We start from the raw sequence: 11,395 nt of genomic DNA, 5'->3' as shown, positions 1-11,395 counted from the left end.
TCATTCTCAAATCATAGTACTGTAATTGCTTACAGTTAACAATATTTCTTATTTCAAGGTACCTTTTTCTGTTATGGACTTGGAGAAACATCGCCATCTTCGCCATTGACCAAACTGAAGCATGCCCATGAGCGTACTACATAAAAATGAAGTAACTACTATGCGGGCCGGTTTTTATTCACCGAAAAAGCCTAGTAGATACTACGTTCCCTAAATGACGAAGTATGTACTAGGGGTAGTACGAACTAGCATTTTATTCACCTGCAAGATGTAGTTTGTACTAGAGGCTAGTATGAACTAGCATGTTTATTCACCGAAAACCGAGTAAATACTTCAAAAAGAAGTACGTACTACCAAATACTACCTTTTATTCACCTCACCCATTAACAAATAAATGCTGTTATTATTTTGTTTTTGCACCAAAATGCTTAAGTGAATGAGTACAAATATAGAAATGTAGCCCACAATGTACTGTATTATCTATATTATACAGGGTGTCTCGGAACTCCCTCGAATCCTTAGGTATGTGTTTTTTTGCATTCAGACAAACTTGTTTTACAATGATACGAATGTGCATAGTTGACCGTCTGTTTAGCAGTATATGATTTGTGCTATCCTAATAACATAAAATCGTGTTCAGGCTACAAACATGAAATTTAGCAATGTTACTACTATTTATGTACTCGTAAATGCATTTTTCAGGATGCAAAGAAAAAAATCTTAGACAAGGGAGTCATAGAACACCGTACAGAAGAATTAATTATTAGCTATACTATACATAAACTAAAAAAATCAAAGTCATAGAATAAAGGATTACTTTTTACAGGGGATGTATACTAATAGTTCTTAGTGGTTTTAAAAGGGTAAACGGAGAGTGATCTGGTCTAGTGGCAGAGTGTGAAAGCGGGACATACATCCTTGAAGTCAGGGGTTCAAATCCCACCCATCACCACTGGATTATCAAAGTGATAATGCAACCCTATAGGTCTAGCCTGAATTAATGTGAGAACGTAGCCTAACGTCCTGTGATGTGAAAATGTGACATACAAAAATGCTATGAAATGCTGTCCGAAAGTCACGAAAGCTGGGAAAGATGTGTACGCTTTAGTCAACAGTCAAGAAACTGTTCCAAAACATCAGACATATCCTATACAGCTTCGCTCATGGGCGGAATCCCAGTCCCGCTATTTACCGCCATTCCCATGAACCCGCCCATTTTTCCCGCGCGGTCTGCCGGAACCAAAATATTCGGTGTTTAGGTTCTCGTACCGATGGGAACTTCTCGTCCTCCGTTATTGTTGTTTGATTTTCGCTATACACAACGATGTACAATTTCGCCAAATTTACGTGGCAGAACCGACAATTTAGAACCGGTTCTGTTGTAGAGTTATATAAGATTTGTTGGCGATTTTGACTTGTTTTGGGGAATAAAACTAATATTGCACTAGTCTATTGTAAACATACTCTGAATTATTGGATGCACTAATTAAAATATTAATCCGAAGATTTAATTTAGTCCTGTACAGTTCATACTCAAGGTATTATGTCCGGTAATCGTCTATACTTCTTTCTATTATATTTTTTAAAACGATTGCGAACAATACATCGACATTTTTAAACTACTGTTTTTCCTCTAATATTACAAATAGGCTTCGGCAATTGGAAAGGAACAAAGAATAAAGAACCGAACATCAAATAGCCTAATCATAAACAAGATTTGTATATAATTACAACAATCAACCTGATCATATCAAACCATAGTATATAGTCTATATTTTATTCTATATTTTTATCTATATTTTTTAAGCTTAGCATGAACTACCATAACAAATACATATTCTTTATTATTATTTATTTATATTATTTAATTTACTGTCACAAAAAATATGTCACGTAAGTTATTACGAACCACACCAATGTTAGCCATCTAACTTAATTCATCATTATGTATTGTTAAAGCATATTAACAAATTTAAGTAATTATTGTAAATGGTTGCTACCGTCAAATAATAAATAAATAAATAAATAGTCGTCTAACGGCAAAGGTCATATCATCAATACATGTTTTTACTCAGCAGCACATCTTCCGCTACCGTACAAATTCCAAAATCTTGCCTGAGACGCTCGTCAGATGTTTCAAACCACACCGCCTTTAGCCGCACGTTGTTGACATTCGAAGCATTGTTGCGAGCGCGCTCTCTGATTGGCTGTTGCAGGTCATGTGACTCCCGGCTGCCAGCTGAGTGCTGACTGCTGACGCTTGTTCAGTCTGTAGCCAACGTTGCTAGAGTGCGCTAGTGTCGCGCGGTTTGTGCTCAGTGTTGTGTCGCTGCTTTTCTGTATTGGATTTATTTCACAATTTAACTAAGGTAAGAATTTTTCGTTACATAATACTATAACTAAAATATAATAATTTACGAAAATTTAACCTAAAAGCAGGAAACCCCCAAGAGTTCTTTCTAGTTCAAATATCATTAACAAAATAAGGTACTGTGACATAAACATTGTCTGAAAAGAACGCTTTTAATACCTTACTTAAGTATTTGGGAAATTCTAAACTGTTTTACGAGAAAACTAAAAGAGATTTACGCTACAGCTATAAACATATTTTTTCACAAAAACTTGACATTCGATGTTGCATTTTCGTTATATATAAGTCAACTAAATTATTCCTGTTCAAAGATTTTATCAGCGTAATTAACTTAATGATACCTACGTAATTATATAGCAGAAATGATAATCGTAAACTAGGATCCTTAAGTTAATAAAGTGATTGTTTGATAGTAAAATTGGCCTTTAGTAAGCTACTAGAAACTTGCATACAACCATTAAATGTTAACTATCAGTAGTTAAAATAACTAGACGTCATATTTAAATTTATAGCAATTATTTCATCATTTTCAAATTTTATTCGATTTGATTCTGCGATTTGGACCACCTACGTGTCTAATTGAAATTAATACTATAATGTCCAATTAATACTATCAATGTAGTTGTTGTTTAAGTGATTTATTTACTGTTACTGGTTTTTTTATTCTTTATCTTTGTTAGCTAATTACTAAATTTGTTGTTCCCCATGTTGATTGTTAATTATTGTTGCTATTTATTGTTATATATTGATATATTTTTGATACATTCTCATTTATTAGGGGTTTTTAGTCAGGTCATCTTCATGTTATGTATGAAATGTTTTATGTAAGTCTGAATGCAACGTCTTACCATCATTGTATGTATAGGAAAATGTAGTTTTCTGTCTGTAAATAAATAAATAAATGTATATGATTAACGCTACTGCTTAAATTTAACATATTTCACCGCGCTTAATATAAAATGTATTATTTATTTTATTAAACACTGATAAAAGGGGTAAAATACACCGAAGAATGAACCATTTTTACCCTGTTATGCGTTTGTTAAAATCAATTATCCTAAATATTACATTTTCTGTTACATTGTTGGTACACCACAAAACCATTCATAGCATTTTAAAATTTTGTTTTGTTTGATCATTAATTGTTCATTGTTTAACTTCAGGGAATGTATAAAAAAATACTAACAAAGAATCATGGTTAAGTAGAAAATTGTACAATGTCATTACTTTTATGTGAAAAGAGTTTTCTAACGTTTTTGTAGGTGTACTTCAGCTGTGTAAGGCTAAGTGAATATATTTTGTGTAAAATTTAAGGTGGAATGAATTTATGGTGTTTGAATTTGTTACAAACAAAAATAGTAGATATCCATTTTTAACTGCACCTCTGTTTTAAATATGCAATCGCAATATACTCATTACACAACAATATGCAAATTGCTTTAGAGCTCTTTAAAGTGTCTCCTGTATTAATGTGTTTGAATTCATAATTCAGTTTTGAAAACACACTTACATCAGGTTAAATAGCTCAATTTATTCCAGAACAAAGAACCCTTTAAATTACCTATAACTATCAATTTTTACGACTATAAACAGTTATTTTTATCGCCCTCGAACTCCCATCAGCCCTGTTTAACAAGAAGCCGCAAAGGGCTAAAAAACAGAGAACCCTAATTATGAGCCATTATACCACGATCCGCCCTAAACGAACCTCCAAGCTAAGGGTTCCGGAGTGCAATAAATAGGGAAGGCCGGATTGCGTGCGCCTTTAAATTGTTTTTTAACCCACGAAACAAGAAGTTTGAAACACAAACGTCAAATTAACCGCACACTAAACATTTAAGCAATTTTTTAATTCAATTGAAATCTCCGTGTGAAATTACAAAGCCTGTAATTTTCTAACCGCAGCAATAGACTGTTATTAGCCTGTTTGAGATGTTTTGAGCCGAAGTTCAGTTGGAATTGTGAATAAGCGATGCTTGGGGGAAATGGATTTCTTTAATATTTGTCCTACATTCTATTGTTTTTGGATTCAAAATAATTTCCTAAACTTATAACAGAATTTTTCACGTATCTTTTGTTTGAGAATGTTTTTAACAGTAACATTATAACTAGAATGTAAAAAACATGAAAAAACATTGAAAGTAAACCATTCCTAATTTATCATGCTTGTGCGCGCATGTATTTATTTTGAAACGAGTCTGTAGTATATTTTTGTTCGTATTACGATTTTCTCATTAATGTCACTTTGGGCCTGTATATTATCACATCAGCTTATATTCATGCAGTCACTTTTGTGTAAACAATCTCGCTATCTTGTACAAATTAATTTTTTTTATTAGTATATCGTAGTCTTATAGTAGAGCCTACAGTAAATTACAGTATGGTTTTATTTGTGTAAATTGGCTGCTTGCCGTTGAAATAAATCCCAGCATAGAATAAGTGTACAGTGTACAGTACTACCATTTTACAAATTTGCTATCTTTTATAGATTAGCTGAAAACAATTTAGATATCATTGAGTCCGGTTTCTGTATACTGTAGGGCGTTTTCCGATCACTACTCATCTATTTCATGTTTAACTTATTTCAAAAGTATGTATAGTATTTAGATTCAAGCAAAATAGGTTACAACAATCTAATTACAATAAATAGCTTGTCATAGTGTGTTATACCATAGAATAAAGAGAATACAATATGGCCATACCAAGCAATAACGCAACGATAGTAAGATCTAAGATCTACCGTAAATTAAAAGGAAAGCATTTTATAAACTTCAGCTCACTCTTATACAAACACGAAACATAAAATCTTCAAGTCTTACAACATGACGAGAAGTACATTATTTCAGTATTGCAGTCAATAATACATCATACCTTACGGTAAAAATAACCCTCATCATAAGATGAGCTTGCAAGATGCGGCGGATAAGTAGCCTCCGTGGCGCAATTGGCTAGCGCGTTCGGCTGTTAACCGAAAGGTTGGTGGTTCGAGCCCACCCGGGGGCGTTAACTTTTTTTGGAACAAATAGATTGATTTGAATTGCTTTGAATCTGTTGTGAGTTTGTTTATTTTTATTTTCCCCCAAGGAAAGTGTAAGTTGTTGTGATAAAGGTTTACCCTAAGTAATTAAAACTGTCGCTGGAATAATATCCAAGCTGTGTAGCGTTCTAGGGGTTTCAGTAATGTTCTTATTTATTTATTTATTTCACATTTTAACGGATGACCCCTTTTAATGAGTACAAACTTTGAGACGGTAAATTCATGTTTGATGGTCGAATATGACAAAACAACAATTAAGAAACAGCTAAACTGCAAACATTACATGTGCATGTGACGAACAGTGAAAGACAATACAAAAACAATATACTTTACAATGAACAACAATGTAAAAAATTAAATTGCAACATAATAGCCTAAGTTACAAATTAATCAGTGGCAATAACAATATAATTATCAATAATAAATAACTACGTATCGTAACAATAAACAAACTGTAAATTGCAGCAATAAAAACAACGAACGCGATGATTTTATCTACTACTGTAATAATGTAGAACAGTACTGTACTTTATCATCCTGTTAACTTGTTGGATAAATGAATAATACGAATATTGTAAAGTTTCGAAATTCAACATAATTAATTATCCTTGCTGGTGGATTGGGGTTGAAGTTTCAAAGCATTAATTGATTAAGAGAGTATGCGTTTTACTTTGCATACGTGAAGTACTTTTACCAGCAAAAACAAAGTTTGAAAGAATCTACATTGGGAGTTATGAAAGTATTTGCCACGACCATACGCTGTACGTATACTGTAGGCGGAGGGAAGGTCTAGTGACGTCCCCGTGTTGCGTGTGTGTGCGTGTTGCGTGTTCCACTTTAACGTCTCATCGTACACGTTACACGTCGACTAACCGCAGCATTCCTCAACACGAATGAACAATCAGCTGTTACTGCCTACACGTGCAATTGTTATGGATACAATGAAAACGTTGGGTCTATTTTAATAATAGTAATAGCACTGATAAAATATACTCTCTTGGTAGATTTCTCATACTATTGGATAAGCTGAAGCCAATTTTTTGTTTGTTCTGCTCGGTAGACTAGACGTCGTGTTTTGTTTACAATTAGTTTCTTGTTATTTCAGTAATTTTAAATATCGTTTAAATTAATAAACAGCCTCATAGTAAACAATAACTCGTCCCCGAGTTTATAACCACACAGTAAAGAACAGATAATGAAATTAACTCTATAGTAGAAAAAAATCTTCACCAGCGATCAGTGTCACCGGACATGAACTAGACACGAAAAAGAGCTTCAAAATTTAAAATCGGATGAGAAGTCTACTTGTGTTGGTTAGTCTATGGTATTAGGGTCTACGGTTTTTGGGTTAAGGCCAATTGGGCCGTATTTTAACCAAAGTAAAACTGATTTTCATACCTTTCTGTAAAAAACTACTTTCTGGTCTGCCCAGAGACAAGAATTAATTAATATAAGCTACTAACTGTGTAATGTGGCAAAAAAGTAAATGATTTACACTAATACAGTAATACATCAAAAAGAGATTGTGTTTTTTGTAGTACACACAGATTTTAGTTATCCCATATAAACCACGACAACAAACACAAGAAATACAGTGACAGATTGACAAATCACCTCCTCAAGTTAATTAATTAACTGTGGTCACTCTAAGTTTCACAACTTGATGGATTTACAGTCTCGTAAACATTTGTGCAATATCCTTGACCGCTTTCCCTTTCTGTCTCCGCCTACAAATTCAACTTTCGGCGAGAGAATAATTGACTCCTTTGTGGACATCGTCGTTTAAAGGTTGAAAGTGTTAAAGGCACTTAGAAATTTTTTGGCAGTGAGTAATCTATATGAATGAAATTAGAGTTTCGTCTCTACATTGCGAAGAATCATAAAGTTTTTTGTTATAAAAATAACGTAAAAACTTATATAGGCTTACCCGTCAGTAGTCCAAAATTGTGTCTTATTTCAACTAATGTTGTTCAAAGCTTAAATGTTTCGTTGCACTGCAACATCGACGGAGCTTTTTGTCAAAACATCAAATAATTTAAACATAGAACAAAACACGGAACACGAAACATTTAAACACGAAATAACACGATAAGCTAGTCTTATCTCAATTTGTGTCTGTTTTATCTGTCATTTTGTCTTTTACTCAAATCATTTACCCGTATTCACTGAATTGGTTAGAAAGTCTTTAGCTATTAAGACATGGTCTAACTACTTTTTAAATGTTTCGTGTTCCGTGTTTTGTTCTATGTTTAAATTATTTGATGTTTTTGACTAAAAGCTCCGACGATGTTGCAGTGCAACAAAACATGTAAGCTTTGAACAACATTAGTTGAAATAAGACACAATTTTGGACTACTGACGGGTAAGCCTATATAAGTTTTTACGTTATTTTTATAACAAAAAACTTTATGATTCTTCGCAATGTAGAGACGAAACTCTAATTTCATTCATATAGATTACTCACTGCCAAAAAAAATTTTTTTATAGGCTAACACGAATCATTTAAACACGAAATAACACGATAAGCTAGTCTTATCACAATTTGTGCCTGTTTTATCTGTCATTTTGTCTTTTACTCAAATCATTTACCCGTATTCACTGAATTGGTTAGAAAGTCTTTAGCTAAACATGGTCTAACTACTTTTGAAATGGAACATAGAGCGTTCAAAAACCCAGTTTTTGGGGTTTTTGTCACATTTTCTCCATGTTTTCTACACCCGTCATACAATATTAATCATCTGTTAAAAAATACGTCATCCATGAAATAACGAACAGTTGTTTGGATAAACATTCTTTCTTTTGTTCCTGATATATTTACATTTTAAAGTTGTTTACAAATAGTGCAATTTTGTCCGATCACATTTTGTAAGCAGATTCCATCCAAAACCAAGTGAGAAATATTGTGACTTAAATTACGCATTTAATTAATCGCAGGTAACCAACAGAAGTGTATAACGTAGGCAAATCTAAAACCGGAGCGAGATAATCAATTAAATTGTTTGCAAGTGCTTTGTTTGTACAGTAATAAGTGTGAAGCAAGTACCTAAAACTATTAAACTACCGGTATCCAAAATGTAGGCCACGAATGACCAGGAAATGTGCTGTATTTGTGCTTGGATCCGTGAAATTTACTCTAGATTTGTATGGGAGCAAGAAATTTAAGAATGAAATTGAAAGACCAAGTAATGAAAGACACCCAGACTGGGGTTTTAGGATAGACAGGTTATGGAAGAGAGTGGAGGCGAACTATTGTTAAGGCCGGGACATGGTGGTCAAAACATCGGTCAAAATAGGTAAGTGTATGCAATAAAACTACTAATGGAAGGTGAATTGTAGATACAGTATTTATAACCAGTGATGCTTTTATGACATTGACGAAATTGCCATTTTATGGTAAAATCTTTGGATTTACAATGCATGTATAGTAACCCTGAAAATTGTTTTTACCACTGATTTTTAAGAATTCCTTTACTCAAAGATGTATTGATGACCGAAAGAAGGAAAATCAAATGTAAACAAAGTAACTATCTTGGAATCGATAGATTTCCTCTCATAAATCATGCTTTTAAATAGGATGAGACATATTAGTTAAAAACGTTAGTTTAGACTTAAGAAAATGAGTTAGAACATTTTAAGAATATTAGTTAAGACTAATTAAATCAATTAACTTATTGCTTATCCTTGTTGGTAATTAGTTTAGACCAAAATTAAATCCCCGTTTAAATCCGTCAAAACACATTATCCTTAATTGAATAATAATTACTTAAAATCCCGTAACGGAATTACATTTAGATTCATGTTACCCCAATAGCTGTTCCCTGAAACATAATATATTGTAACCACAAATAAATCTAGTAAATGAGGACGATTTTAAAAGACGTCCTTGAAGTCCCATTCAAGACGAAGCTGAGTAAGTAATAACGTTTAGTCGTCTTTACTTCTGCCTGTTGTTCTCTCGAGAGCTCATTATTATACCTTTCTTCGTCCATAATCACCAACTCAGACCACGAAGACATGAAGGCAATGACTCGACAGTCCCCATACACTTCCAGTAGCATTTCCATATGGTTATTAGGTTTCTTTTCTTCACTGGCAGCTAGGAACAGTTAGTTGTAAATCAGGTGTTTATTAAATCAGCTGTTTCTTTATGTGTTGCTTACAAAATCAGCCATCAGTGTCCACTGATGTGTAATTAATTATAGTTATGCTAATCATTGTAACTGGACAAAAAGAGGAGAAAAAGAAGAAAGATTTACTGTATGAGTCCACTTGTTTCGGTTTCATGCTCTAATTATATAAAGAGGAGTTGACTATGGAATGTGTTTAATCTTGTCTGTAGTTACAACGTCACTCTTTTTTGTTATCAATAAGTTACGGAAATTTTTTTGTATTATACCTAGTTAAAATACAAATCTCTGTTCTTCGAGTTAGGGTCGAAAATACAAGTTTGGCCCCGAGGTCGGACTATATTTTTCGTAATACTACTCAATTCTTTAAACTATTTTACAATCTAAGTAAACATCGTACACATGTTTTTACGTTTATAAACTACCTTCCAAAATGGTCTCATTGTTATAATACATACGCTAATAAAACAAGAAGAATAGCTGTAATTGTCAATTAGATGCAATATATTAATCTTCCAACACAACAATACGTTCGGAAAACTATTAGGAATTTGTATGCTCATTAATTGGTCTAAATTTTGATAAAGAGGTACATTTATTTAATTTATAATATGACAAGATGATGAACACAACACATTTTTATTAACGAAACGATAGCTTTCTGGTCAATCGGGAATATATATTCAGAAAAATCAGTGGACGGATTTTAATGCTATAACAATGTACAGCTGATGTCCTAGTCTTAGACTTCAGCTGATTTTTCGACGTCCTATGAAGTAAAAAAAAACTACTTTAGCCCTGCAACTTCAACCACGATTGTATACATCAGTTTTTTGCTGTATGATGAAAAATAACATTTTGACAGTATTTTACCCTCTGAGGTGATCATTCAATTATTTTCTCAACTAAAGGGATGAGGTGTTTACAATAGTGTCTAAAGTTCAGTGTCCACAAAATATGATTTTTTCAAGGAAATAAACCATCTTGATTTAGACTTCGAAATCTCACCAGGCAAAGAAACTGAGCTCATCGCCGGACATTAATTCTGTGTAATTTAAAAGACAGGTCGAACAGGTTGAAACCGGCAAGACGATGGCTTGGAGGTCAACACCTTCCAGCTGACTTGGCATGGACAGCTGATTTTATGTATTCTTTGTAAAGCTCAAATATGCATCTGTAATTACCCTTGAGCTAGAATATATTTGGAGGCAGCACTTCGAGAGCAATCTTGTTGTAGCTGTATTAGATTATCACATTTATTACAATTAAGACAATACATCTAATTCTTAATGTAATGATAATATGATTATGACATTAATATCCTGTGCATTGCTCGATCATCCTTATAGGTTAACATAGTCAGCACAAACACAACTGTATCAAATGGGTTCGATATCGGTACCATTGAATAAATCATCAATCAGAACCGTAAAATCACCTGATTGGGTTTTTTCAATCAGCTGATCGACAATGACGCGTAAAATCAGCTGTGCGCAGAAACCTAACCTCACAATTGTCGTGTGTTTGTCGCAGGCTGTTGTGTTGTGCAAGCTCCAAGTCGGTGAAAGTTCGTCGTTCTAGGACCGATAATATCGAACCAATACAATGGGTGGACAAACCACTTCCAATTATAAGGTAATTGTGTCCACTGCGTCTCTTCCGCAGAGAAACTGCAAATTGGACAATAATTATGGATTTTCCTCCTCGTTCGTGGGTGGTTGGGTCTGCGATTAAACATGTTGATAGAAAGAATCGAAGGAAACAATCGAAAGGGTGGAATTAAACTTGTTATCGTGGTGAGCTTGTTTAGATCTGTGAGAGTCATGACTTGATAGTAGGAATCGTAGGGGTGAAATTAAA

The 11,395-nt window shown here is 33.5% G+C and overlaps 1 protein-coding gene and 1 non-coding gene across 4 annotated transcripts in view; both read left to right on the top strand.

Annotated features, from left to right (window-relative positions):
* The first annotated feature begins 2,273 nt into the window (after window positions 1–2,273).
* LOC129003225 (uncharacterized) overlaps window positions 2,274–11,395 on the top strand; it is a 153,985-nt gene continuing 144,863 nt past the window's right edge. The window contains exon 1 of one of the 3 annotated variants that reach the window (XM_054431517.1): window positions 2,274–2,369. The gene's annotated coding sequence lies outside the window, so the exon portion shown is untranslated. The remainder of the gene's footprint in view (window positions 2,370–11,395) is intronic. The other 2 variants (XM_054431518.1, XM_054431519.1) reach the window with 2 other exon arrangements.
* Trnan-guu (transfer RNA asparagine (anticodon GUU)) lies at window positions 5,301–5,374 on the top strand. The gene has a single exon. It is a non-coding gene; the product is annotated as a tRNA-Asn (tRNA).

This window comes from Macrosteles quadrilineatus, unplaced genomic scaffold, assembly GCF_028750875.1.
Source record: "Macrosteles quadrilineatus isolate MER2022 unplaced genomic scaffold, UCM_ALF_1.0 Scaffold_9__3_contigs__length_116548681, whole genome shotgun sequence".
Lineage (NCBI taxonomy): Eukaryota > Metazoa > Arthropoda > Insecta > Hemiptera > Cicadellidae > Macrosteles > Macrosteles quadrilineatus.
The sequence above is the reverse complement of the archived record's forward strand: the minus strand, read 5'-3'. Positions and strand labels throughout refer to the sequence as shown.